The sequence below is a fragment of the Hibiscus syriacus genome, unplaced genomic scaffold (assembly GCF_006381635.1).
Source record: "Hibiscus syriacus cultivar Baekdansim isolate YM2019G1 unplaced genomic scaffold, ASM638163v2 tig00110720_pilon, whole genome shotgun sequence".
NCBI lineage: Eukaryota > Viridiplantae > Streptophyta > Magnoliopsida > Malvales > Malvaceae > Hibiscus > Hibiscus syriacus.
In genome coordinates, this window is record NW_024062838.1 from 134 (window position 1) to 26,280 (window position 26,147).

The following is a 26,147-nucleotide window of genomic DNA, read 5'->3' on the forward strand; positions in this document are numbered from 1 at the left end:
AAATATTTGGTGTTTCTCTTTTATGTCTATTTAATATTGTCGGGTATAGTTGTTGTCAATTATTGTCCTATTAAAATTACGTGTCTTGGTAGTTCTGTCTAAGGAAAGTGGGTTTTAAGAGGGACCATTGTGACCCCTCCTCTTTCCTGGGAATCTACCTGGGGTGATTTTTAGTACAATCGTTTTCACACTAGTCACCTAGATAATAGTTTTCACGGTGAATCTGTTATTGGTGGAAATTAACCCGAATTTCACAACAATTGTTACCTAGCAAGGATCTAGAATGGTACTTTTTTAGTCCTCGAGATCGCAAGTACCCGAATGGATCAAGGACCAATAGAGCAACAAAATCTGGGTATTGGAAAGCCACAGGGAAAGACAGGAAAGTGAACTCAAATACGCGTGCTGTAGGGATGAAGAAAACCCTGGTTTACTATCGAGGGAGAGCTCCCCATGGTTCTCGAACCGATGGGTCATGCATGAATACCGTCTCGATGACAGCGAATGTGAATCTGCCTCCGCAGGCTTGAATGTAACCTCACTATCTTCACAACAATTTAAATCATTCCATGACTGAGTTTCATCTGAAATAATTGATAAATGTTTACTTGGTGCAGGATGCTTATGCTCTTTGTCGTGTGTTTAAGAAAAGCGCAACAACTACCCCCAAGATTACTAGTGAACATTCTAATTCCAGCATTGATTTATATTCCGAAGGCCGATGCGAAGAGAGTTCGGATTTTGAGAGAGCCGTCGACGGTTGTCGTTCACCTGGTATTCTCAATAGATCTTCCATTGACGATGTTTCTGATGCAAGAGATGTTAAATGGATGCAATGCTTATCGGAAGATGCGTTTGGATCAAGTAATCCTTCCCTTTCGACCTATACAACCATACCCTATTCCCCATCTAAGGTGATCTCTTAAAACAAAATGAAATCACAATGATTATTATTATACTTATGTATTAATTGATTGATTATTCATTCAATACTATTTCCTAGGTTGACGTAGCTCTAGAGTGTGCGAGGTTACAGCAGCAGATGTCGTTACCATCTCTAGAAGTTGAAGATTTCCCTCAAGTTGGTGTCACCAATTGCAAACTGATGATGCGTGAAACCCGACATGAAATCGACATATTAGACGAAATCATGGCTGTTGCTCATACTTCTCAGCAACTGATGAATCAAGATGCTTGGGGCAGTAGCTCTGGTAATCCCCATGATTTCACCTTTATGAATACCACGGCCGCCACTTCCGTCAATGATCAGATGATTTTTCCGCATTACACCGATATACCGCCGGGAGAATCGACTATTAGAACGACGATTGTGCAGAGAGATCGAACGGTTGAAAATTTGAGATGGGTGGGAATGTCAAACAAAGATCTAGAGCAGGTACATAACTCATTCTGAAACCATATTTTTATATAGAATAAAGTATACAAATGGTCTCCTGTTAATAGGACATTTTTGTTGTTGAGACCATCGACTATTGAAACTTATAAAATAGTCTATCAACTATAGAGTGTTGCTTTATTGATTTTGTCGACTACTAAAAGTTACAAAATGATCATCTGACTATTCCTATATGTTCCAAACTTGTTATTTTCCGTTAAAAAATTGACAACAATCTAAGCGGGACGTTAACATGTTGATTGAGATGTGATAAAATCTGGTCCCAAAATCTCAAACAACTATATAACTGAAATAATTATGAGGTCATATTTATCATATCCTATTTAGCAGGTTAACATCTAGCTTAGACGACTGTCAAGTTTTTAATAAAAAAGACGAGTTTTGTAACATATGAATACTCGAGTGATTATTTTATAACTTTTAATAGTCGAGAGACTCAATAAAACAATTCCATATAGTCGAGGGACCATATGTGAACTTCACCCTTTTATTTACTTAATGCAAGATTCTAATTTGTTTATTACCTTTCGACGACAGTATTGTTTCATGCAAGAAAACAAGGTTGTTCCTATAGATCATATCTCTAGTTTTATGAGGAATGAAGACAGTGAAGTTCAGGGTACGTATAACAAATTATTCAATACAACTTGATAGCCATGTCTCGTTTTTGAACTGTATACTCATTATTTTCTGAAGCAGGAGAAAGTGGACTTAATTACAACAGCATTTTATCCAACGGCATAGGGATCAATGATACCGAAACCGAAGATATTTCGCATCGATTCATTGACGATGAACACTTTTTAAACGAAGGCAACATCGACGACGATCCGAGAAGCTCATCGAGCTACGAGGTTGTTGAGGATATCAAAATCAATCATGGAATGTTTGTTTCAACTCGGCAAGTAGCCAACACGTTCTTTCACGAGGCACTGCCTTCCCAAACAGTAAAGGTTCACCGGAATCCAGTTACAGCAACCAGCTTCTTCCAGTTCCACATGGACAAATCAGACTCAACTGAGTCAAGCTATAACAAGGGAAGATCATTCTTCACAAAGCTATATGCATTTACCAAAGGAAAGTGTACGGAAACCCTCAGCTCCATGAAGTCACGTGCAAGTGGTTTCCTCTGCATGGCTGTGCTTTTCTTAATGCATAGCTTTTATCTCGAGGTTGAAGAAGGTGGAATAAGTGAGGAATTTGTGGACACTGGATCAAAGGCAAAGGCGGTTTTCAAGTATTTGTTGGTAAAGGGTAATGGCAGGTGGAATGATTTTGACTTGCTTGTGACAATGTTGGCATTTTTTCTCATCATTTCTTTGGTAATGTGTACATTGTTAGCCAGCATTTTGATTTTATACTAACTATATGCTAATTCATTCATAGTTTTTGTTGTTGTAAACTGGGAAGGTATAATGGAAGCCGCCTTCTCAAACTCATTTAATTAATACAGTTGCAATGTTTTCATACATATTGATCGTAGGTACCAATAAGTGGATGTTTTTATGATTGAAAACTGTAATTAGATCATTTTATGTATTGATACATATAAGAAACAGTATTTAATATGATTACATTTTACTTGTTTAGCCTATTCCACATCAGTGAGTTGGTGATTTTAGGAAGTAAATTTGTACAATTCTGTTTCCTTGGACATAGTAAACAGAAGGTTCATTTATGTATTTATATATTGTGTTTACTTACCTTCAACAGAGTATTTAGAGATCTGGTTCACTTATTTATTTATATATTATGTTTATTTACCTTTGGTTGCCTAATCAATCTCACGTCTGAATAATCTAAAATAAAAAAAATAAAAAAGTGAGTCATATAATTTATTGTGTCCTCTAAGTGAAATAAGACATTAACATAAAAATAATAATATTGCGATCAATATGACATAACATACAACATAATAATAAAGTAAAATAATAGACCTAACCATCCATCATCTAAACACCGTAATAGAAGGTTCCTTAACCTCGTGTCTCCTTACAATCATATAGGATGTGAAACTTACCATCCGAAGAGGAACTAAGACCTCAAAAGAATGACCTACAATAGGAAACAAGATAGGAGTAACTCCTCAAAGAGGAGCTCAAATTAACATCTAAAGAGGAACTCAAAAAAAATATGATATGAACCTCACCTTTCAAAGAAGAACTCAAGTTAAACTCAAAAGTGAACATAGGATGGGGACCTTACCTTCTGAAGAGAAACTTGAGCTAACCTCCAAAGAAGAAACTCAACAAAATTCTTCCATCATATCATCACAAACCTCAAGTAGATAAATAAGACTTAAAACATAGATAATCATAACATAATTAAAGAATTAAGCAGACATGCATAACATAAAACACGAAATTAGATCATGTTCGTACTCATAAATTGTACAACACATATATTACATACATATATAATCGCGCGCTCAAGGCGAGCTTATGAAAAATAAATCATACATGATTTAATATAAAACATAACGTGTAGCACTATTCATCCCTGTCAAATATACTACACCAACGTCACCCCAAAACCATAGTGAAAACCACATGTAAGAGACAACCCAATAAAAAGAAAACAACAACCACATTGATCATGCACACGACCTCGCCCTTACCTTCAAGCCATTGCCATCCTCACCAACGACCATAAACCTTGAGAGAGGAAAACATGAGCCAAAAAAAAACATGCAAGATTAAAGAACAATGAAAGAAATGAAAGAAATAAAATAAAAAAGAGGATCCATTCAAAGATTCATACAGTGTGGAGCCAAGAACTGACGTGGGTAGAAATATATCTTTGACCGGAGAAGATCCAAAGATGACAATAGATCAAAAGAATGGAGACTAAGAGTCTTAATCCAAATATACTCCAATTAAAATACTTAACGATGAAAGAACGTTAGATTGAAGCTCATGTGAATAAGATGAGCCTCCTGATGTATTTTAAGGGGCCATCAACAGCTAATGATGGTGACTGATACAACAATACATAGAAGATTACAGTGATGACAAACTTGTTATATCTCCATATGTCACTTTCAAAAACTGCAAGCTCTCCATCATTCGAGACTTTAGTATAGACTCTTCCATTTTTTGAAGCTTCTAAAGCATCTATATCCTCCGGACACAAGAATATCATAGCCTCTGAATCGGCTACAGTGCATAGATAAGAACTTTAACAACTCACATTAGTTACTAGAACGAAATCCAAGACATCTGACAGACACATGTGATCTATCAAAGCAATATCTAAGATCTACACCAAATTTATATAGCATACTGGCCTACGAGTATTCATGTTTTGTCTGATATCATCAGCTAAAATCACTATAAATGTCTCTCAATCACAATTAAAAAGAGAATTGAATGAAGCGTTCAATTCAAACACTAGGAGCATTGAATGAAGCATTCCTTGGGGAGGCTATGTTCAACATAACAAGAAAAAAATGAATTGAGCAAGTATCATAATAAATTAGCATGGCATTTAGGTTAGCGAGGGATACTTGATGCTAGTAGGTTTATAACATCTCTGGGTAATCTAAATTTGTCAATTTTAATTCTGTTTAATCAATAAACTATTAAGATGAGGGTGCTTAAGGATCAATATGATTTCTTAAGGCTATTCAATATACGTATCTTAACACAACTTAACAGATGTCACTGGCACGATTCTCAAAAAGACAAGTTATTTACTGTGAATGCTTGTGTTGTGGCCTTTGACAATAATACGACTCAGACAATTTATGATCCTTTCGGATTACTTACATGTGAACAAACATACACACGCTAAATTTTACTTAGTGAGATAATAATAAAGAATTAAAAAAAAAGCAGCGTAAACACGATGATCACGACAATTAATATGATTATAGTCAGTACTACTTTAATTCTCATAATGTTACAAGTATCAAGCTAGTATGTGCTTTTATTTTTGAAAAAAGAGATTCATTTTCATTATAATACTCAAAGTAACACGAAAGAACTAACCTAAGATATGTGAATCGAATAATAATAATACAAACTATATGTAATGCATCACGATGCATTGAAGTGTCACAATTGTACACGAATGTACCATGATGCAGTTGCTAGACCCGTAACATTCCAATTATACCACAATGCTCTTAATAAATTTACTTGGACAATTTAATACACTATAACATTATTATAATAATGCAACATGGTTCGTGATATTTCATTAACGTTGTTACATGATTACAAACTCGAAGGTTGTATGAATTTTACATAAGATGAACCGTGTATGTATAGGAAGGCTCATTACAATCCTTCCAACTCCATAATTCATGCAAAACAATAATTAAGTGCATTCACCTTTCATCATAACTTACCAAATACTCAAAATTAGTCTAAGAGAGGCTTTAGTTTCCAATCTCCTCCTCCGAAAAAGTTCCAACCTTCAAATTTTCTCTTTGAGTTATGGAACAATTCATACATGAATTTATCAATTTTTTTATTCATCACTGATATCATACATGTATATATTAGCATATGTCCCAACAAATGAATTCAAGCATGAAATAAGTGAAGGTAGGTGGATTCCCCATAAGTATTAACTCTAGAATTAATGTTTTACTCTTAAATCCTATTTTCTCAATCTAAAATTTCATGAGATTTTTTAGAGTTTTAGCACCACTCATCAAAAATACTTTAATATTGTACTCATCTTAAAAGATTTTTTTTTTTTTTGTATTTTACGAGACTACCAAAAATCTAACTAAATTAGAAGGAAAATAAAGTAAAATGAAAAGGCTCGGGGTCACTTTGGGGAAAAGATGGACTTTTTGGTTAATCTTTTCCCTCCCTTAGACATTAAATAAATCCCCTTTTCCAATATTAAAATTAAGTCATTGAAATCCCTTAATCTAATGCCTCCATCAAAGATGAAACTCATCAAGATGAAATGGCTAAACATGATTCCATAATGTTTTGGATAAATTATTCATTAAACAGTTCAACTCTACCCTTATTTTCAATCTAGATATGCATAATTATTGTCTTTCAATTTAGTCCCAAATCTTCCATATACTCAACTTTTAGAAATTAATCCTTTAATCGAAAACCTAATTTAATTCCATAACTCATGGAAATTATCCAATCAATCCTAAATAAATTAAATTTATAGTTCTCGAAGAAATTTTTGATATATTACAACTTGGCTTTCAACTAATGTGGAATAAGGATAAAAAGGCAAAGTACGAATGGGAAGGTACATTTTATGTAAAGGACTTGGCAACATTTGGGAGGAAGTGCATCGATGGATCATTTGGAACATTCGTTGTGGTCGATCCACTAACTTTTGGTACGATACATTGCTGGACGATGAAGATCCTTTGGTGGACTCAAGTCAATGGGATTGGATTAGTTTGAGTATATATTGTTTTACCTAGTGATATGGTGCGCAAGATAGCCGTTTGTAAACCACTTTATTTGGATATGGGCGACCACGTCTCGGGTTGAAAATGAGAAGATAAACCTATGTTCATTACTAAATTTCGGCGCGTCACGATGCTTTAATGCATGCATAAAGATTGGATTTCCGTAGAGTCGTTGCTGAACCGGATAATGCGGATGCTGTTATGATCGATCAATGGTAGCTCTAACGGTTTATAGGGTGATGCATACGATCTAGTCCATTATGCAGTATGCGTGGGAAGTGCGGATCTACCATGTAGGTGGGATTGCTAACAAGGTAGCGGGATGCTTGGTGCCGATGGTGCAAGGTCTTGCCAGCGAGCTATTGTTTCAGTCACCGTCGAACTCTACTGCAGTATTCGTAGGAGAGACAGTGGCTTGGAATTGATCCTTCAGTTTGAAGGCATCCCACTTGCAGGTCTCGGTGTTCATACTAGATTATTTTGTATCTGGTTTCGATTTTGCATAACATGGAACTAGAAGACTATTCTTCATTGATTCATGTCCTATTGTTTTTTTTTCCTACAGATTCTTCGAGCCTAGGCTACTAAAAAAAATGTTTCTGTTCTGTCTAATTATCACCTTTCCCTATCTTTCTGGATGCATTCTCAATCTCAAATTCTCATTAGTGACAATCAATTCTATTTCTTCCCAAAAAAAGAACTTTAATCTTATTTATTCTTCAAGGAACAACCATTTATCCATCTTTATTTGATTACCAACATGCTAAATGCATCCATGATATATATCATAATGTATATATGAATACTTGAGTTCATTTGATCTAAATATACATGACAGTGGAAAAAAGAAAGAAAGAAAGCAGTTCCCAGTTCAATAAATTGAATATGTCCACAACTAAGTAACCCTTAAGAATCGAATTATGCAGGAGATTTACCGTCGCACGTACTTTCCTCTTTTATCTTACTCTTAGTACGGCCATAGATCGACGCCGCCTGGCTTTTTTACGAGCAGCTGATTATATTCAGGCCGCGAAGTCTGCAACAAAACACACACATCAATTGATTCCAGAACAATTCAGCCCTTTATTGATCAAATATAGAATCGATTTTATTTGAATTGCAATTTAAAGAAAGGAAGGATTCGGATGGATTCTGTCATCATATCGATTTTGCAACAGAAAATTAGTCATTCCAAAATGATCAATTAAAATTTTCTATACATCAGAATTGCAAAATGATTAGGACCCGTGAAAAAAAAAATAAACTTACGAGATCTTTGAAAATGAGAAAAGCGATGATGAGGAAGAGGAAAAAGATGATCTCGAACTCTGCCAATCGGAAAAATTCGAAGATGTTATCGACGGCAGCGGTCAGCGACCACCCTTTCCTGCTTCTGTCGCCGTCCCGACTTACACCCACAAGTTTCGCCATGTCTTCTCGCTCTCTTCAAATCTCTTGTAAAACCGTGTTACATGCAGTGCCGGTTGGAAATAGTGCCAGGGGAAATAATATATAGGCTTGGCAATCGGGTCGAGTCCGATTTGCCCCCGTTTCATTAGAAACTTCGGGTGGCGTCTTTTTTTTCCTTTTTATTTGTTTAGGTTTAATTATAAAATAAGTGCCTAAACTATAATATTTTTTCGCGAATATGTAACTAAAGTATTTTTTGAATGATCCTGGTAACAAACATTATAAACCTTACCACTTTATATATTCGGGTCGTAACGGCCGTTAAATTCCAATGTTAAGTGACACGTGTAGCCCTCAAGTAATTTTGAAAACTTTATTTAAAAAAAAGTTGATTTTAAAAAAAATCCAAAATTTTCAAAAATCTTAAAAACCTCCCCAAACTTTGAAGACCCTAAATCTAGTCCTTATACTCATGTATGTCGCCATCATTGTCGTCGATCGACCTTCTACCTGGGCACGCTTCCACTGAAGACCAGTTACCCAACAAACAACCACCATAACAATAAAAAATCTCTAAAATCACGACAAAATCTACCCCGACGTCAATCTTTGAACTCGACTAAACGACGACCATCGTGACTCCACCACAACAAGGACAACGTCGTTCAATAATGGAGATGGCTAAGAAGGTGTCGACGACGATGGTGGTTGGAAACAGATGTGAGTTAGGGTTAGAGATTTTAGAGCTTTTTTGTAATTTTTTTAAAAAATAGGATTTTTAATAAATATAATAATTTTTTAATTTTTTAAATTATTTTAAAATTACCAGAACATCACACGTATCTATTAACATAATTCTTTAAGCTATTACGACTCAGACACCTAAAGTGGTAAAGTTTGTAACGTTAGACATCGAGATCATTCAAAAAATAGTTTAGACACCTATTCATGAAAAGCGTTATAGTTTGGGGACTTATTTTACAATTAAACCTATTTTCCTTAGACTTTATCAAATTTGGAAGTTGAAATTATTTTGGTTAGCGGTTTTGAAAATGTTATGTTTTAACCACTTATGTTTTTTTATTCCTATTTTGTTATCTCTAATTACTCTACAAACCTAACACATTAATAAAAAGTTTAAATATAAAATAAGTTTCAAAACTATATTTTTTTTCAAGAATAAGTGCCTAAACTATTTTTTGACTAATCCATGTGCCAAACTTTACAAATATTATCACTTTAGGTGCCTTGATTCTAACTACCGTTAAAAAATTCTGTTATGTGACACGTGTCACAATCTGGTAATTTTGAAAATTTATTTTTAAAAAACTTAAAATATTTTATTTTCGAAAGAGTCCCAATTTTTTTCTAAAATATAAAAAAACCCAAACTCCCTAAATCTCTTATTCTAGTTGTCGACAGTCATTTTTGTCCCTGTATTTTTAGGCCCAATCCCGGAGGCCCTTTTACAAATACAGGGGCCCGTTTTCCAGACCCAATCTAGCAGAAACTTTAGGGTTCACCAACCTTAAAGCTATTCCGATCGCCATCTCTAGGTGCCCCAACCGATAACTGCCACGACGCCGCCTCCAGTGACACCTCACCACCGCCGCTATCACCATCAGATCTCACCAGAAGACTCCAAAAGTCACAGGAGAACCGCACACCTCACTCCCTATGGTGAGTCACCATTGTAGATCCGGTGACTCACCAAAATGAACGGTTGTTTGAAGCTTTCCGATGCTTATAAAAAGCCTTGAAAACCTACAAAAAAAAAAGAAAAAGAAGGGGGAAGAGAGAAGCAACATCAAACGAGTAGGAAACAAACCGAAAGGAGAAGAAATGAGAGTAGATCTTACCTTCGTCGAAGCCCAAACGTCGTCGGAAAAGTTGATTTTACCTAAGGTAAAATCTTAGATCTAGGCCGTTTTGAAGTATTTTAGAAAAAAAAAGGAGGGTGGTTTCGGGTTTAGGGTGAGCCGATCTACGATTTGAGCTATTTTATTTTTTCCGACTGTGAATAGTAACCAGAATAATGACCGGTAGCGTGAATAGCGACCGGTGGCATGAATAGTAACTGATCGGTTGCCGGAATAGTGATCGACTGATGGTCGGTTGTTGAACGGAACTCCCTCTGGTGAGAGAATTTAGAGAGAAGTAAGAGTTTATCTCTCTTTAGAGAGAAAGCAAAAGAGAAAAATGAGGAAAAATAACCTATTTTGGCTTATTTATACCCAAATCAAAACTACGTCGTTTTGGAGAGGGAGTGTCTGTGTAATTTCAGAATTGGTTTAACCCCGTCCGTGGTCCCTGTATTATGTAATCTTCCATTATAATCACCAAAACTAGGTTTCTATATCTTTTAATTTTATCTTTGCATTTTATTTATTTTTATTTTAGTCCCTACCTGTATATTTACATATATTTAAATAATATTTTAGGATTATTTACACTTTTAATATATATATTTTATAATATTTTGAATATTGACAAATAATTTAAATATATTTTAATTTAATCCTATATTATTATTTTGGTTATTATTTAATTGCAATTTTATTTTATTATTACCTTTTATGTTTAAATATTTTAAATCTAGTACTTATTTGTTATTTATTTTTTATTTTAGTCACATATATGTATCCTAATAATATATATTAGTACTTAAAATAAAATAATATAATGAATAGAAAAACTAATAATAATGACATAAAATAATACCATTATTAAAAGTAATAATAAAAATTAGAAAGTGGAGCACTATAATTATAGTGTTTCATTTTAAAATACATTCCACTAAGTTGTATCCACATTTTTTTATATATTTTTTAATTCCACGTTTTTTTATTAATTAATTATAATGTTTCATTTTTTTATTTGTTCTTGAAATATTTATTTTATTAACTTAATTTTAATATTTTTAATATTTTCATATTATTAGAGGATTATTTACAACTATAGTACTTTGCATATTAAGTGTTATAATAATAACCTTAATTTTTATATTTTCTTGATTAAATCATTAAAATTATTATATGTAATATGGTTATTTTATTTTATACAGTAAGTCATAAAATATTTCCTTATCTTATTAAGAAAGTATTTTAAATGATTTGTTGGTATAAAATAATATTCATAGTTTTTTATGGGATTATAAATTGAAATTAAATACAAATTTGTTAATTTATTGCAAAGACGTTGATTAATAAACAAGGTACCAATTTTGGGCGTTCTGGGGGTGCTAATCTTTCCCCACACGTAACCAACTCCCGGACTCATTTTCTGGTAAGCAGCCCCTTTTTTTGTTATTTTAATATTATTTTTACAAATTTTATTAAAATAACAGCATTTTTGGTGACCAATCGCACCTCGATAAAATGATTGGTGGCGACTCCTCAAAATTGTGTTTTATCTTATGCCAGAAGAAAAAAACTTACTTTTTCGAGACAGGATTTAGAAAATAACGACACTTGTTTTCGCCGAGCGAAATACCGTCTTGATAGCTTGACGACTCCACTGGGGACATTTTTAGAGAGTCAAGCCACCAGTTTATTAATTAATTGTCTTTGCAATAAAAATTATAAATTTGTTTTAATTTTGTTTTAATTCCTTGATTATTTTAATAATCATTTTCTGTATAAATAGTTGTACTAACTGGTTTGCTATTGTTTTCAGGTTTAATTATATCTCTTTATATTGAAAGAATAAATTTTTTTGTTGTACATTATTTGTTTCTTTAGATTTAAAGATTATATTTGTGTGTTGTACATTATTTATTTCTTTTTATGCTTTTCCTCACTACTAAGCACTGCATTATCATGACATGAGCTAAAACACCACTCTTATCCTGTTTAAGTGAATGAGAAACTACTCTCTTGTGTGGTTTTCACCTCCGTATGGGATAGGGGACCATTTCTTGAGCTCACACCTTATGTTCCTCGTGTGGTTTTCACCTCCGTATGGACATAAGGAAGTGTGTTCCTTCGAATTGAACTCAATTTAAAAGTCTGTGATGGATCAGGATTGAGGGCTTGGTCCAAGGGGCACCAACAAAGGACAATTCGATGGCCCTTTTACCTTATATCCAAACCCCACATATAATAAACCTAGAACTTGAGTTTAGGTAAAGCCCAACCCAAATGAGTCTTGTAAGGTTAGCACACAAGGAAAAGCATGTTGATTCTTAATTTACTTAGTATTGCTTTATTTTCCTAATAAATACATGCGAACTAGAAATCATGCAGTTAGATTTATTTCTCCAAATAAAGCATGAAACTAGATTGCATGAGGTTAGGATTTTTATGATATTACTACCTAATTTTCCTTTGGTTATTTTATTATCATTTTCATTATGCATTACATTTTTCATACCATGGTGTTGATTCATGATTGATGTTCATATAGAAGGCTAGAAATATAGAACGAAGAGTCCTACATGAAGTATAAATAATGCAGATGTATCTGTAATATGTTTAAAACTTCGTTTTAGTATAAAAGTTGTTCTACGGAATCAGTTCAGTATCAACACCTTTGTGCATACATGCATTTGCATTCTCATTTTTGCATTTCTGCATTTTTTATATTCATTTTACATTCACATCTTTGCATTTGCATTTGCATCTTTACGTTTGTATTTACATTTTCATTTTACATTCACATCTTTGCATTTGCATTCGTATCTTTACGTTTGTATTTATATTTTCATTTTTTGCATTTGCATCTTTGCATAGTTATATTTATAGTTTCAATCTTACATCATGCTTTGCATTTTATTTTAAACTACTTTACATGCATTAAATCATGGAAACATGGGAGTAATCAGTGAAGGATTCTGAAATCAGGAGTTCTGAAAGTGCATTCAAGAATTGGGGCAGGTCTCTAAAAGATTGAAAGCAATGAATACAATATTAGCACGAGTTGGAAAGATTGATAGAATCCAAAAGCAACTTGTAGAGATTCAACGAGAAATGTTTAAAGAAACAAGAATGTTCCAAGTTGAGTCCAGGGAATAGATGTCTAAGATGATGAGTATGATGGTTACTCTATTGTATGGGGATAAGATGTTAGAAGAACCTATTGAGCATGAAAGGATGAAAGACTTGGGGAAAAGTCTAGATCTTAATGATACAATTACTGCTACGATGATAAATGACCAAGAACCTGTTAGGGAACCTAAAAATCCAACTCAGCTTCAAGATTTGGTCCCAGGGGGCATCGGTGAATTAATAGTGAATAAAGAATCAATGAAAGAAAAAAGTTCCCTTGTGAGAGATAAACTTTACTGTTGAGTTAATCGATCGACGAATATGACCAAGAGCGGGGTGAATTGGCAATTAAAATTTCGATGGAAGCTTTTGCAGAAAATTGAAAGTAATTGCACAGCGATTTAGAGTGGTTCAACTTTCTCAATCAAAGTCTACGTCCACTACCTTAGCTATACACACTAAGGATTTTCCAACAAATTCACTAATTTGTTCCTTTCTTTTGAGGCCAAAGAGATAACTTTACAACTCCCTCAAGAATATACCCCAATTCTTGAGAACACTCTTTTTCAAAGAGAAATACACAAATTTGCAAACTTACAAGGAAAACCTCACAAGGTATATTGTTTGCACAATTCTAGAATAATGAAATAACACTCAAGAATGAATACAATTGAGTACAAGTAGTGTTCTTGAAAGCAAAATGAATATTGAATGAAAAATAGGCTTGAAGTGCTCAAACAATGAGTTTGATGCTTTCTCTTTGATTCTCTCTTGATTCTTGTTTCTTGTTGTTTCTTGTTATTGATCAATGGCTTCTAAGCTTGTTTAAATACTCCTTCAATTGATTCTGAACATTGGGGATGATTAGAGGAGTCATTGGAGCCGTTTAAGTGTGAAAACCATTAATAAAACAGCTTGGAGCGTGGGGGGAATCGATTCCCTAAGTGTAAAATTCAAATATTTCGACCGTTGAACAGGGGGGAATCAGTTCCCTCTGAGTAATCTGTTTTTCTCGGAGCCAACCCATTCAGGGGGAATCGGTACCCCCTTGGGGGGGAATCGGTTCCCTCTGGACAATCTGGAATTTTTGGCTTTGAAACGATTAGAAATACTTTGTAAAAGTTTTGAAATTATTTTAAGATTAAAACTTAATTTTACACTTGAGTAAGGATTAAAAATGATATTTGAAAGATTTGGAGTAATATTTTGATATTCGAATAATTATATCGAATATACCTAGAAAATATTTTGTAAAATCTTAAAATTCATTTAACTTAATTTGTTATATCGAAATATCAAAATGTTTTAAACAATCTCCCCCTTTTTGATATAACAAAACATTTTAGTAATTTTAAGATTTTGAAATCAAATTTGAAATTACTCCCCCTTACTTTAACATTTCTCCCTCTTATTATACTTATTATACTTCTCCCCCTTTTTGTTAAATAAAAAAGATTGTAAAACGATTTAAACAAGGTTTTGAAAAACTTTAGCCAATTGATTTAGAAATTTAAAGTTCTGAGCTGCTAAGATCCCAATCAAGAGAAATATTAGCCATTAGTTTCATAATCAATATCCATAAACAACGTGAAATGGCAAAAATTGGTCATATATCTAACATGATGTAAATGATGCAAGAATGAATAAATTTAACCAAACCAAAAATATAGAAATATAAGGTCAAACATCCATAAAACATCAAACAAATTCAATCATCCAACAATCAAAGTCAAGTAATCTAAAAGCATTCAAAATGTTTAAAACAATAAGTTTGAAGTTTTCAAATGAAGCTAAGCAAGAAACAAGGCCTAATCGTCCATCGGCGGACCAAGAGGAGATAAATGTGTTCAAATGTTGGTCACATCACGTGAAAGTGCATCGACCCTCTCGTCCAAAGTGTCGAAACGACTGTTCATCATTTTGTTGGTAGCAGTCAGATTAGAATCGATGAATGCAAGCCTCATATCAAGATTTTCCATAAAATATCGGAAGTATGGAGGCACTTGATCTTCTTGCTGTGCTTGTTCCTCGTGCCGCTTTGGCTTATCGTCGGCGTTGTATGCTTTCGGAGGTTGCTCACTAGTATGAACCCAAAGACCAGTCTTTTCATTGATCTTCCATCCCGATTTAGTTAAAGAAAATAGGTTGATTTAGTTTTTGAGGGGAAAGGAAGCATCAAGACCAATCCTAAGCCTGACCTTTTTAAACAGATTACTTAGAATACAACCGTAAACTAGAGATGAACATAGTTTCTTATTTGGAACAAGATTTACGGTTTTGACAAGTTCAACAAAGATAATCTGTGGTAGGTTGATTTTAAGATTATTTTGGACACAATGTAGCCAAAATAAATCTAAGGCTCAAAGAGAAGAGTAACGACCTCCGGATGGTCGAAACCACCAAGGGATCATTAAATGAAGAAAACAGTCATGAAGATCTAAAACACTCGCACTATCTCTTCGTTTATACTGAGATCCTAACATTTGTTTTTCATTATCTAACCCGTCATTATCTAATCCTAATGTGGTGACAATGTATTACGGGTCAAGATGAAAGAATCGTCTTAGAAGATAAGATTGGATTCCTATAGTTGCAGTTTTCTCCCAGTTTTGAATGCAAACGACATTAGAGTAGAAGATACGAACGAGTTGGTGGTAAACTATAGGTTCGAGCTCGAAGAGTTTATCAAATTTCCACTATTGAAGGGTAAGAAGATGTCGAAAATTGATGTCTAACATGGCTTCAAGAGATAGAATTCGTTCTTCTCGGATTTTGTATGACTCAAAGTATTGAGAAAACCTAAAGAGAAGATTTTGCCTACGACCTGGTTCATTGAAGCACGAATTAAAAATAGTCATAGAAGGATCATCGGGATTGGGATTAGGAATTTGTTGGATAAGAGGAGGATTTTGAGGTGGGTTTGATCGACTAGAAGAAGATCTAGAATGTTTGTGAGACATGATTTAAAATAATCGGAATGGAAAGAATAACATGCAATTTTAAAACACATGTATGCAATATAATCAATCCCAAAACTCAATTGAGTCCTCAATATTTCAAGGTTCTCTAAACCAAATCCTAATGGGCAAAGTTTTGAAAACTATTGAAAAATAAAGTTTTGAAAATCAATATACGTATAGTTTTCATAATTACAACATAATTAAATCAAAACACAACAATTTAAAATTAATTAAAATTTTCATTTTTTTTAATTTCAAAAATTCAAAAATTAATTGAAAAATTGTGAGATTTTGATGAAATTAGTTGTAAAATCTAGTTTTTGAACACTAAACAATCAATGCCCGATCACTATTTCAATCTAGAACTAATTAAAACTGGTCTTATGTTCAAAAATTGATAAAATAGAAGTTTTAGAAAAATACCTTGAAGATTTTCAGATTTTATGAGAATGTGATGATTTTTGCACTAGTTTGATGATTCCAACAGGTTTAGGAGATGATATTTGAAGTAATTCCGATTAGAAATCGATGTTTTGAAGCAAAGTGGAGATTTGGGAGAAAGAAAGAGTGAAAGGCGACAAAGGAAGTTTGAGTGAAATAGGGTGTTCTGACCGTGTTATATCCAGAACCCCCTCCCATTCAAAGGGGGAATCAGTTCCCCTTCAAGGGGGGTATCGATTCCCTATGCACCAAAAATGCTAAAATTTGATTTTAAACACTCAAAATGCTAAATTAATTTTCTCTAGTGGTATTAGCAACTCATATATTGAAAATTAATCATGTTCAATCAATTAATTTTACCCTTAAACTACATTTGAACATAAAATTAATTTTCACTAAGAATCATAAACTCCCCCTAACTAAAAGCAAAGAATGCAATAAAAAATTATTATAAGCATTTTTCATTTATTCTTAAAAGTGCTAAAATCATTTTAAATACTAAGTGAAGATATGTCAGTTAAACCTAATTCTCTCCTAAGTGTCCAAAATATTTCCTTGTCTAAAGGCTTTGTAAAGATATCCGCTAATTGATGCAAAGTATCAACAAATTCTAGAACTACATCTTCCTTAGCGACATGGTCTCTAATGAAGTGATGTCTAATTTCAATATGCTTAGTTCTAGAGTGTTTGATGAGATTTTTAGTGAGACAAATAACTAGTATTGTCACACTTGATAGGAGTGGTACCTACTTCAATTCCATAATAAAAAAGTTGTTGTTTCATCCATAAAACTTGTGCACAACAACTATCGGCTGAAATGTATTCCGCTTCAGTGGTAGATAATGCAACACAATTTTGTTTCTTTGAAAACCAAGAAATTAGCATATTTCCAAGGATTTGGCAAGTACCGGAGGTGCTTTTCCTATCTAATTTGTAACCTCCATAATCCGTATCAGAGAAGGCATGCAAGCTAAAGCTAGAGTCTCTAGGATACCAAAGTCCTAAACTAGTAGTGTCCTTAAGGTATCTAAAGATCCTCTTAACAGCTAGTAAATGTGATTCCTAAGGCATGATTGAAATCTAGCACATAAGCAAACACTAAACATAATGTCCGATCTACTTGCAGTTAGATAAAGCAAAGAGTCAATCATTGACCTATATAATTTAACATCCACACATTTACCTCCTTCATCTATGTCAAGCTTTGTTGATGAGCTCATTGGAGTGTCATGAGGTTTCCCATTTTCCAGTCCAAACTTCTTGAGCATATATTGACATACTTAGCTTGATTGATGAAGATGTCATCTTTTCTTTGCTTGATTTGGAGTCCCAAGAAAAATGAGAGCTCTCACATCATGCTCATCTCGAATTCACTTTGCATTAGCTTAGAAATTCTTGGCAAAGAACATCATTAGTAGAACCAAATATTATATCATCAACATAAATTTGAACTACTAATAAATCTTTACCTTTATGCTTTAAAAACAATGTAGTGTCAACCTTCCCTTTTGAAAAACCTTTTTCGATTAAAAAGGTTGACAATCTTTCATATCAAGTCTAAGAGCTTGTTTTAAACCATAAAGCGCTTTTGTCAATTTAAGAACATGATTTGGAAATTTTGAATCTTCAAAACCAGGTGGTTGTTCCACATACACTTCTTCTTTTATAAAACCATTTAAAAATGTACTTTAAACATCCATTTGATATAATTTAAATTCATGAAAACATACAAATGCTAATAACATTCTAATTGCTTCCATCCTAGCTACGGGAGTATATGTTTCATCATAGTCTATGCCTTTTTCTTAATTATACCCTTGAGCAACAAGTCTAGCCTTGTTTCTCACTATATTACCACTTTCATCAAGCTTATTCCTAAATACCCATCTAGTACCTACAGTAGACTTATTACTAGGCCTTTCAACTAATGTTCATACTCTACTTATCTCAAATTGATTTAGCTCTTCTTGCATAGTCATAATCCAATGTTCATCATTTAATGTTTCTTTAATATTCTTAGGCTTTATGCATGAGATAAATGCAACATAATTACAAATATTTCTAAGAGAAGATCGAGTTGTTACCCCTTTGGATGGATCATCCATAATCTCACCATCCTTGACATAGTTGTACTCTCTTAGGTAAGATACTTCCCTTTCTTCAATGGTTGGATTCTCGAGAGGATCTTGAGTTTCCTCATCTTTCGTTTTTTCTTTTGATGATGGTTCTCTAACGTTATGTTCAACGTCATGTCCAACGTCATTTATATTTATAATGCCTACATCATCATTCACACAAGAATCCTTCCTTGGAAGGGGATTATCATCGAAAACAACATGTATAGACTCTTCTACAACTAAAGTTCTTTTATTAAATACTCGATAAGCTTTAGAATTTAAGGAATAACCCAGAAAATTTCCTTCATCACTTTTGGGAACAAATTTGCCAAGATTGTCTTTACCGTTGTTTAAAACAAAACATTTACATCCAAAAGGATGAAAATAACTAATGTTAGGCTTTTTTATTTTTAAAAAGTTCATATGGAGTTTTCTTCAAAATAGGCCTAATCATTACTCGATTAATAACATAACAAACGGTATTTGTGGCTTCCGCCCAAAAATATTTTGGCAAATTGTTTTCACAAAGCATGGTTCTAGCCATTTCTTCTAACGTTCGATTTTTCCTCTCAACAACTCCATTTTGTTGAGGGGTTCTAGGTGCTGAAAAATTATGGCTAATACCATTAGAATTACAAAATTCAATAAATCCAAGATTTTCAAATTCAGTTCCATGATCACTCCTAACACTAGTTATAGAGTAACCTTTTTCGTTTTGGATTACTTTTGAAAACGTGATGAATTTTTCTAATGCTTCATCTTTAGTACTTAAAAATAGAACTCAAGTATGTCTAGAATAGTCATCTACCAATACAAATACATATTGTTTTCCACCCAAGCTAGTAGTTCTAGATGGCCCAAAAAGATCTAAATGGATCAATTGTAATACTCTACTAGTGGATACGTCATTAATGGATTTAAAAGAAATTCGCTTTTGTTTTCCTTTAGAACAAGCATCACAGATTTTATCTTTGTCAAATTTTAGTTTAGGCATCCCTCGAACCAAATCTCCTTGAATTAACCGTTGCAAAACACTCATACTAGCATGTCATAATCTCTTATGTCATAACCAACTATCATGCTCATGCTTAGCAACTAGGCATAAATTAGTCATATCTATAGAGTCTAAATGAACCATGTAATTGTTTCCTATTCTATGACCAACAAGCATAATCCGATTAGATATAATGTCAATGACTTTACAACCATTAATATCAAATATGACATTGAATCCCTTATCGCACAATTGACTAATACTCAATAGATTATGCTTTAATCCATTCACATACAAAACATTATGCAATGTTGATTATCGAGATTAAAAGCACATGCATAAAGTTTTTGAAAATGTTATGCATTAAAACTTTATAATATTAAAAAAATCTATGCATAAACATTAAGAAAAATTTAAGGTCAAAATTTTGCAAAACCAAAGTTCTTGAAAAATCGATATCAATTGTTAAAGATATATCAATTACATTTTAAAAACAATTTTGTCCAAAAATTAATATGATGAACTAGTGTTTATAAAACAATACCAAAAATTACTATGTTCATCATACAATATTTTTCAACATACATGAGATAAAACATAATCATTTAGAATTATTCAACATTTAAAACCTCATGCATGCATAAACTAAATGAGCAACCAAATAAAATAAAAACATTAAGTTTAGAGGTTACCCATTCCTTTTTTATGTGTGGCTAGAGCATCTTGAATATCATCATCTTCATCACCATTGCTCTCACACACCTACAAGAGACATTTAAGTAGATTTTGGTATCCAAATTGCTTTGGATCCTTGAACATTAGTTTCAATGCCTCTTGTTCCTTTTGGAACCCATACTTGTCTAATTTTAAATCGTTTTCCTTTCATTAAAGGACAAATATGTTCCTTATGACCATGATAATGACAATGTGAACATATTGTCATTATTGAACTAGATGAATTATTTAAAATGATCTCTTTTTCTTTTGTTAAACATTCAAGCTTAACTTTCAAATCGAAATTTTCTTTTTCAATACTTTCAAATTTCATTTTTGAAAGCTCTAAATTCTTCTTCAAGATTTCATTTTGATTTTCAAAATCCATTTTCGTTTCTAGAAGAAGTTTGTTTAATTTGAAAATTTCTTTTTCAAAGTTTTCAGATTTTATTTTTGACAACTCTAACTCCTTTCTCAAAATTTCATTTTGATTTTCTAAATATAGTTTGACTTTCAAAAGAAGATTATTTTTAGCGATAAATTTAGAAATCAATTTATTGTATTTGGAGTTCATGGTCTCAAACTCTGAAAATAATTCATCATAAGCATCTTGTAACTCATTAAAAGATTTTGAATTTAATCTATTTGAGTTAGAAGATACCTTTGGCTCTGTGAGAGCTAATAGAGACATCACCTTTATTGGTTCTTCTTATTCCTTGTCTCTATAGATCTTCTTAAGCTTATCCCACATCTCCTTGGCATTTGAACAAGAAGAAACTCCTTTATATATATTAGGATCAATTGCATAACACAACATGTGCATAGCCTTTGTATTTTGTTGAGCTTTCTTTCGTTCTTGATCACTCCACTTCTTTGCCTTCTTTGTAGGAGAAGAATATCCTTTCTCGATCATCATCCAAGTTTCCATATCAAATGCTTAGATAAATATCATCATAAGCTTCTTCCAAAGACGATAATTTGTTCCATTGAAATGTGGAGGCACGTCAATTGGTCTGGATTCTTCCATGGAGAATGAACCGTAAGTGGACGCCATCTTTATCGATTTAACTCTTCCCGGGTCTACTCAAGAGGTGGTTAAACCTTCAAATGAGTCAAGCTCCAATACCATTTATTGAGTTAATCTATCGACGAATATGGCCAAGAGGGGGGTGAATTGGCAATTAAAATTTCGGTGGAAGTTTTTGCAGAAAATTAAAAGTAATTGCGCAGCGATTTAGAGTAGTTCGACTTTCTTAATCAAAGTCTACGCCCACTACCTTAGCTATCCACACTAAGGATTTTCCAACAAATTCACTAATTTTTTTCTTTCTTTTGAGGCCAAAGAGATAACCTTACAACTCCCTCAAGAATATACCTCAATTCTTGAGAACGCTCTTTTTCAAAGAGAAATACACAAATTTGCAAACATACAAGGAAAACCTCACAAGGTATATTGTTTTCACAATTCTAGAACAAAGAAAGAATACTCAAGAATGAATAAAATTGAGTACAAGTAGTTTTCTTGAAAGCAAAATGAATATTGAATGAAAAATAGGCTTGAAGTGCTCAAACAATGAGTTTGATGCTTTCTCTTTGATTCTCTCTTGATTCTTATTGTTTCTTGTTATTGATCAATGGCTTCTAAGCTTGTTTAAATACTCCTTCAATTGATTCTGAACGTTGGGGATGATTAGAGGAGTCAATGGAGCCGTTTAAGTGTGAAAACCATTAATAAAACAGCTTGGAGCATGGGGGGAATCGGTTCCCTAAGTGTAAAATTCAAATATTTTGACCGTTGAATAGGGGGGAATCGGTACCCCTTAGGGGGGAATCGGTTCCCTCCGAGTAATTTGTTTTTCTCAGAGCCAAACCATTCAGGGGGAATCGGTACCCCCTTGGGGGGAATTGGTTCCCTCTTGACAATCTGAAATTTTTGGCTTTGAAACGGTTCGAAATACTTTGTAAAATTGTTTTGAAATTATTTTAAGATTAAAACTTAATTTTACACTTGAGTAAGAAAATGACATTTGAAAGATTTGGAGTAATATTTTGATATTCGAATAATTATATCGAATATACTTAGAAAATCTTTTGTAAAATCTTAAAATTCATTTAACTTAATTTGCTATATCGAAATATCAAAATGTTTTCAACATTTACCCAATGAAGAGGGGCATAGAAAAGGGTCAAAAGTTGATCAAGAAGAAAAAGAATATGCAGGGTTTTCAATTCTATCCCTTCAACTTTTCGAGTGAAAATTTGCATTCAAAAATGCTCTCAGCAGAATTAATTACTCCACGATATGTCCAGCCACAGTGGCCTCCAAAAGAAAAGTGGACCTATAAGGAGGTTCCTTGGATAAACGAGACTGGAACTCCAAATTGTTTAGCTAAGGTTCCTAGTAACCTTGAGGGAAATTTCAAAGAACCTTTAGAGCAAGCAATTCAAAAGTGCAAGGTAGAAAAAGGGGTAAAAGTTCAATGCTCAGAAATCATTGTCTCGACAGAGACTAATGTGATCAAATCCTGTGAAGAATATCAGATGCAAGCAAATGGGAAAAAATCAAAGTAAAAGGCTCCCATGGATGTAATTCGAGATTGGCCCGTAGGTTTAAAAATAAACTGGGAAGATGCCACCATTAAAACATCTCAAACACCCATATCAGACTTCCTGAGGACAGATGGGACTTTGGGCAGTTTAGAGAACCTAACGAATACTACGCCCATCACAGCTACAATATGTGTTCAGAACCAGGACAAAGCTATTGTCACCAATGATAATTGTTTTGAGCCCAACTTCCAATTGATAAACGAGGAGATGAGATCTGAATAAAAAATTGCTAAGAAAGAAGTAGAAACTGGTACGTCTGAGGAATCATCCAAACGAGCCCAGATAAGAGAAATGATAAAAAGATGGGGGGCAAGTGAGGACAAAGACTCTTGTCTAATTATAAACCCAACATTCTAGGAATGATAGGGCAAGCCTAATAAACAAGTGGAAGTTGTTATCTTCCACAGTTGCGTTTCATTTTCAGCATATTGTTTGAACATGTTTTTTGTTCATTTCTCCGTCTTTTTGTGATAAATAAATTTGTGTTGCTTTTAATGTTATGAACATTGAATCAACTTTGAAATCTTGAAATTCTTTGAGTATCATTAGATTAAAAGCTCTTTACGATTAGAGTTATACATCTTTGACAAAAGTATCAAGATTGAATACCAAAAAAAAAGGACCCTGGCCTTACCTCAGAAGAAATACATCCCCCAAATATTACCTTTCCACAAATATGAGAGAGTTTTCTCCAATGTAAGGAATTAGACAAAAGGTTTGGTTTTGATATTTATAAGCATACAACGTGGGGCATCTTTTGTGACATTACAAAGCTAGCTAGATTACTTTTCTATTGATGAGGTTCGACGATGAAACTTTGACAAATCTAGTCTAAAGTTAGCTGCTGGTGAATTAAAATTTGGTAATGAGATTTTCTGACTTTCACCTAACACGTAGACTATAACAGGTTCTCTGTAAAAGTAAGAGTCATATATTCAATAAAAGCTGAGTTATTCCATTAAGGCAATTGGTTCTAGAGGAAACTCAAAAGCCCCGACTTTATGAATAGATTATGTTCAAAATATGGCATTGTTCAGGTACCTGGCAATTTGGTGTTTGCTCCACTGTGATTGTCAAGTCGAAGACTTTGTGATAAGATGAACCCTTTAGGTATCCCAATGTAGGCTAATGTCAATAAAGTCGAATTCAGCTAGCCAAAAGAAGTTGTTGTAAAGAAAGTGAAATAATAATTGTTATAGTCTATTTAACACATATGCACACAAAAATATCGTTATTAGATTGATGTTTTCACGCTGCTTTGAATAGAATCAAAGATTTCAGAGAATTGAAATGGAAGTATTTAGAAGGTCTAGTTATTGTTATACTAGATTGTGTCATTTTGAACGTATCCGGATAAAGATACCAAGTCAAGAAAATGAGGTATGTGACAATGTTCACAAAAGAGTGAGAGATGAGTGACATCTTCACTGAGATGTAACCATAGAAAATAGGGAAGCCAACCTAAAACTAAACTCTCAATCTTGATACTTGTCAAAGAACTATAACTCTGAAATGGTAAAAGTTATTAATTTTTTCGATATTCTTTAAATTCATTCTTATGATTTGATTCTATTGTGAACCTGTAAGGGGTAATTTTTTACAAAATTCTTTAATTCTTTGATAAAGAAAGGAGGAAAAACATTTTCAAACAAGACGGTCTCAAATGAGAAAGAATCTTAAAGCAAGTTGATGCATATTCTACCTCTATTGTAGAAAAAGAATGAGCAATTCCAGAATGATAAAGCATTTCACATTTTTGAAAACAAGTGGTCCGAAAGACCTGAAAGACTGGAGAATTGAATTTGTAATACTCTCTAGTGATATTATCAGTAACCCATCAAGAAGGATTACCCTATTTAAAATGGGCATATATCTCAGTGCATAGCAAAAAGGCTAGAAAGTGATCCGTCAAGAAGAAGATAATTACCTCATTCGAAATAGGCATGTATTTCAGACATTTATGTCTGAATGATTGATCACTTCTTAAGTTTGTGACAACATGAAGAGAATCTCTCAAGTTACTTAACAACACTACTATTTAGTAACACTGGAATGAGAGCATTCAAGATTAAGAGATTTTGGGTACCAAGAGAGCCACAAGTACCCACAATGGGCCATTATCAAAGTTGGACCTCGTAGAGATCATGAGATTCAAATCAGAATGGACGCTGATATCTCATTGGTATTTACAGAGTTTGGCATAGTTACATCTACATTCTTCAAAGACGATACATTCTCATTTCAAAGATAAGAGCTTTATTGGATTTCTACACAAGTTCAGGTAAAGAAAGCCAACCTTATCAGAGACAAGGACTTGCTGGTGCAAGAAGGAATTAACACAGCTCAAAACTTGCAAGAATGCACATTAATAAAGATCGTTTTTGAAGTCATCCCTTCAAAAACAACATGCATAATACATCATTTCATACATACATGATACATTTTTATGCTTGGAGTAATTTTGTTTTTCTTTTGATAGTTTCCCTAGAATTCCAATCGTGGCTTTATGGGAACATGTTTTTTAGGAAACTTAATCTTGTTTCCTAGAATCAATTTTTGACTTCCTCGTGAAGAGAAGTCAACCTTTATTATTTCTGACTCCTCCGTAGAGTCAATCCTTGACTTCTCTTGAAGAGAAGTCAACATTTATTATTTTTTACTCCTCAGTAGAGTCAATCCTTGACTCTCGTGAAGAAAGTCAACCTTTATTATTCCTGACTCCCCAGTTGAGTCAAATTTTAACTTCCTCATTAAGAGAGGCCAACATTTGTTATTCCTGACTCCCCGGTAGAGTAGTGAAGCAAAGCCATCTTAGCCTCCACGAAAGAGTGGTGAAGCAAAACAATCTTAGCCTCCATGGAAGAGTAGTGAAGCAAAGCAATCTTAGCCTCCACGAAAAAGTAGTGAAGCAAAGCATCTTAGCCGCCACGGAAGAGTAGTGAAGCAAAGCAATCTTAGCCTCTACAGAAGAGTAGTGAAGCAAAGCAATCTTAACCTCCATGGAAGAGTAATGAAGTGAAGCAATCTTAGCCTCCACGGAAGAGTAGTGAAGCAAAGCCATCTTAGCCTCCACGGAAGAGTAGTGAAGCAAAGCAATCTTA

General features: G+C 33.4%; 1 pseudogene; it reads left to right on the forward strand.

Moving 5' to 3' along the window:
* The first annotated feature begins 263 nt into the window (after window positions 1-263).
* LOC120139025 lies at window positions 264-2,845 on the forward strand (annotated as a pseudogene).
* Window positions 2,846-26,147: the final 23,302 nt, after the last annotated feature.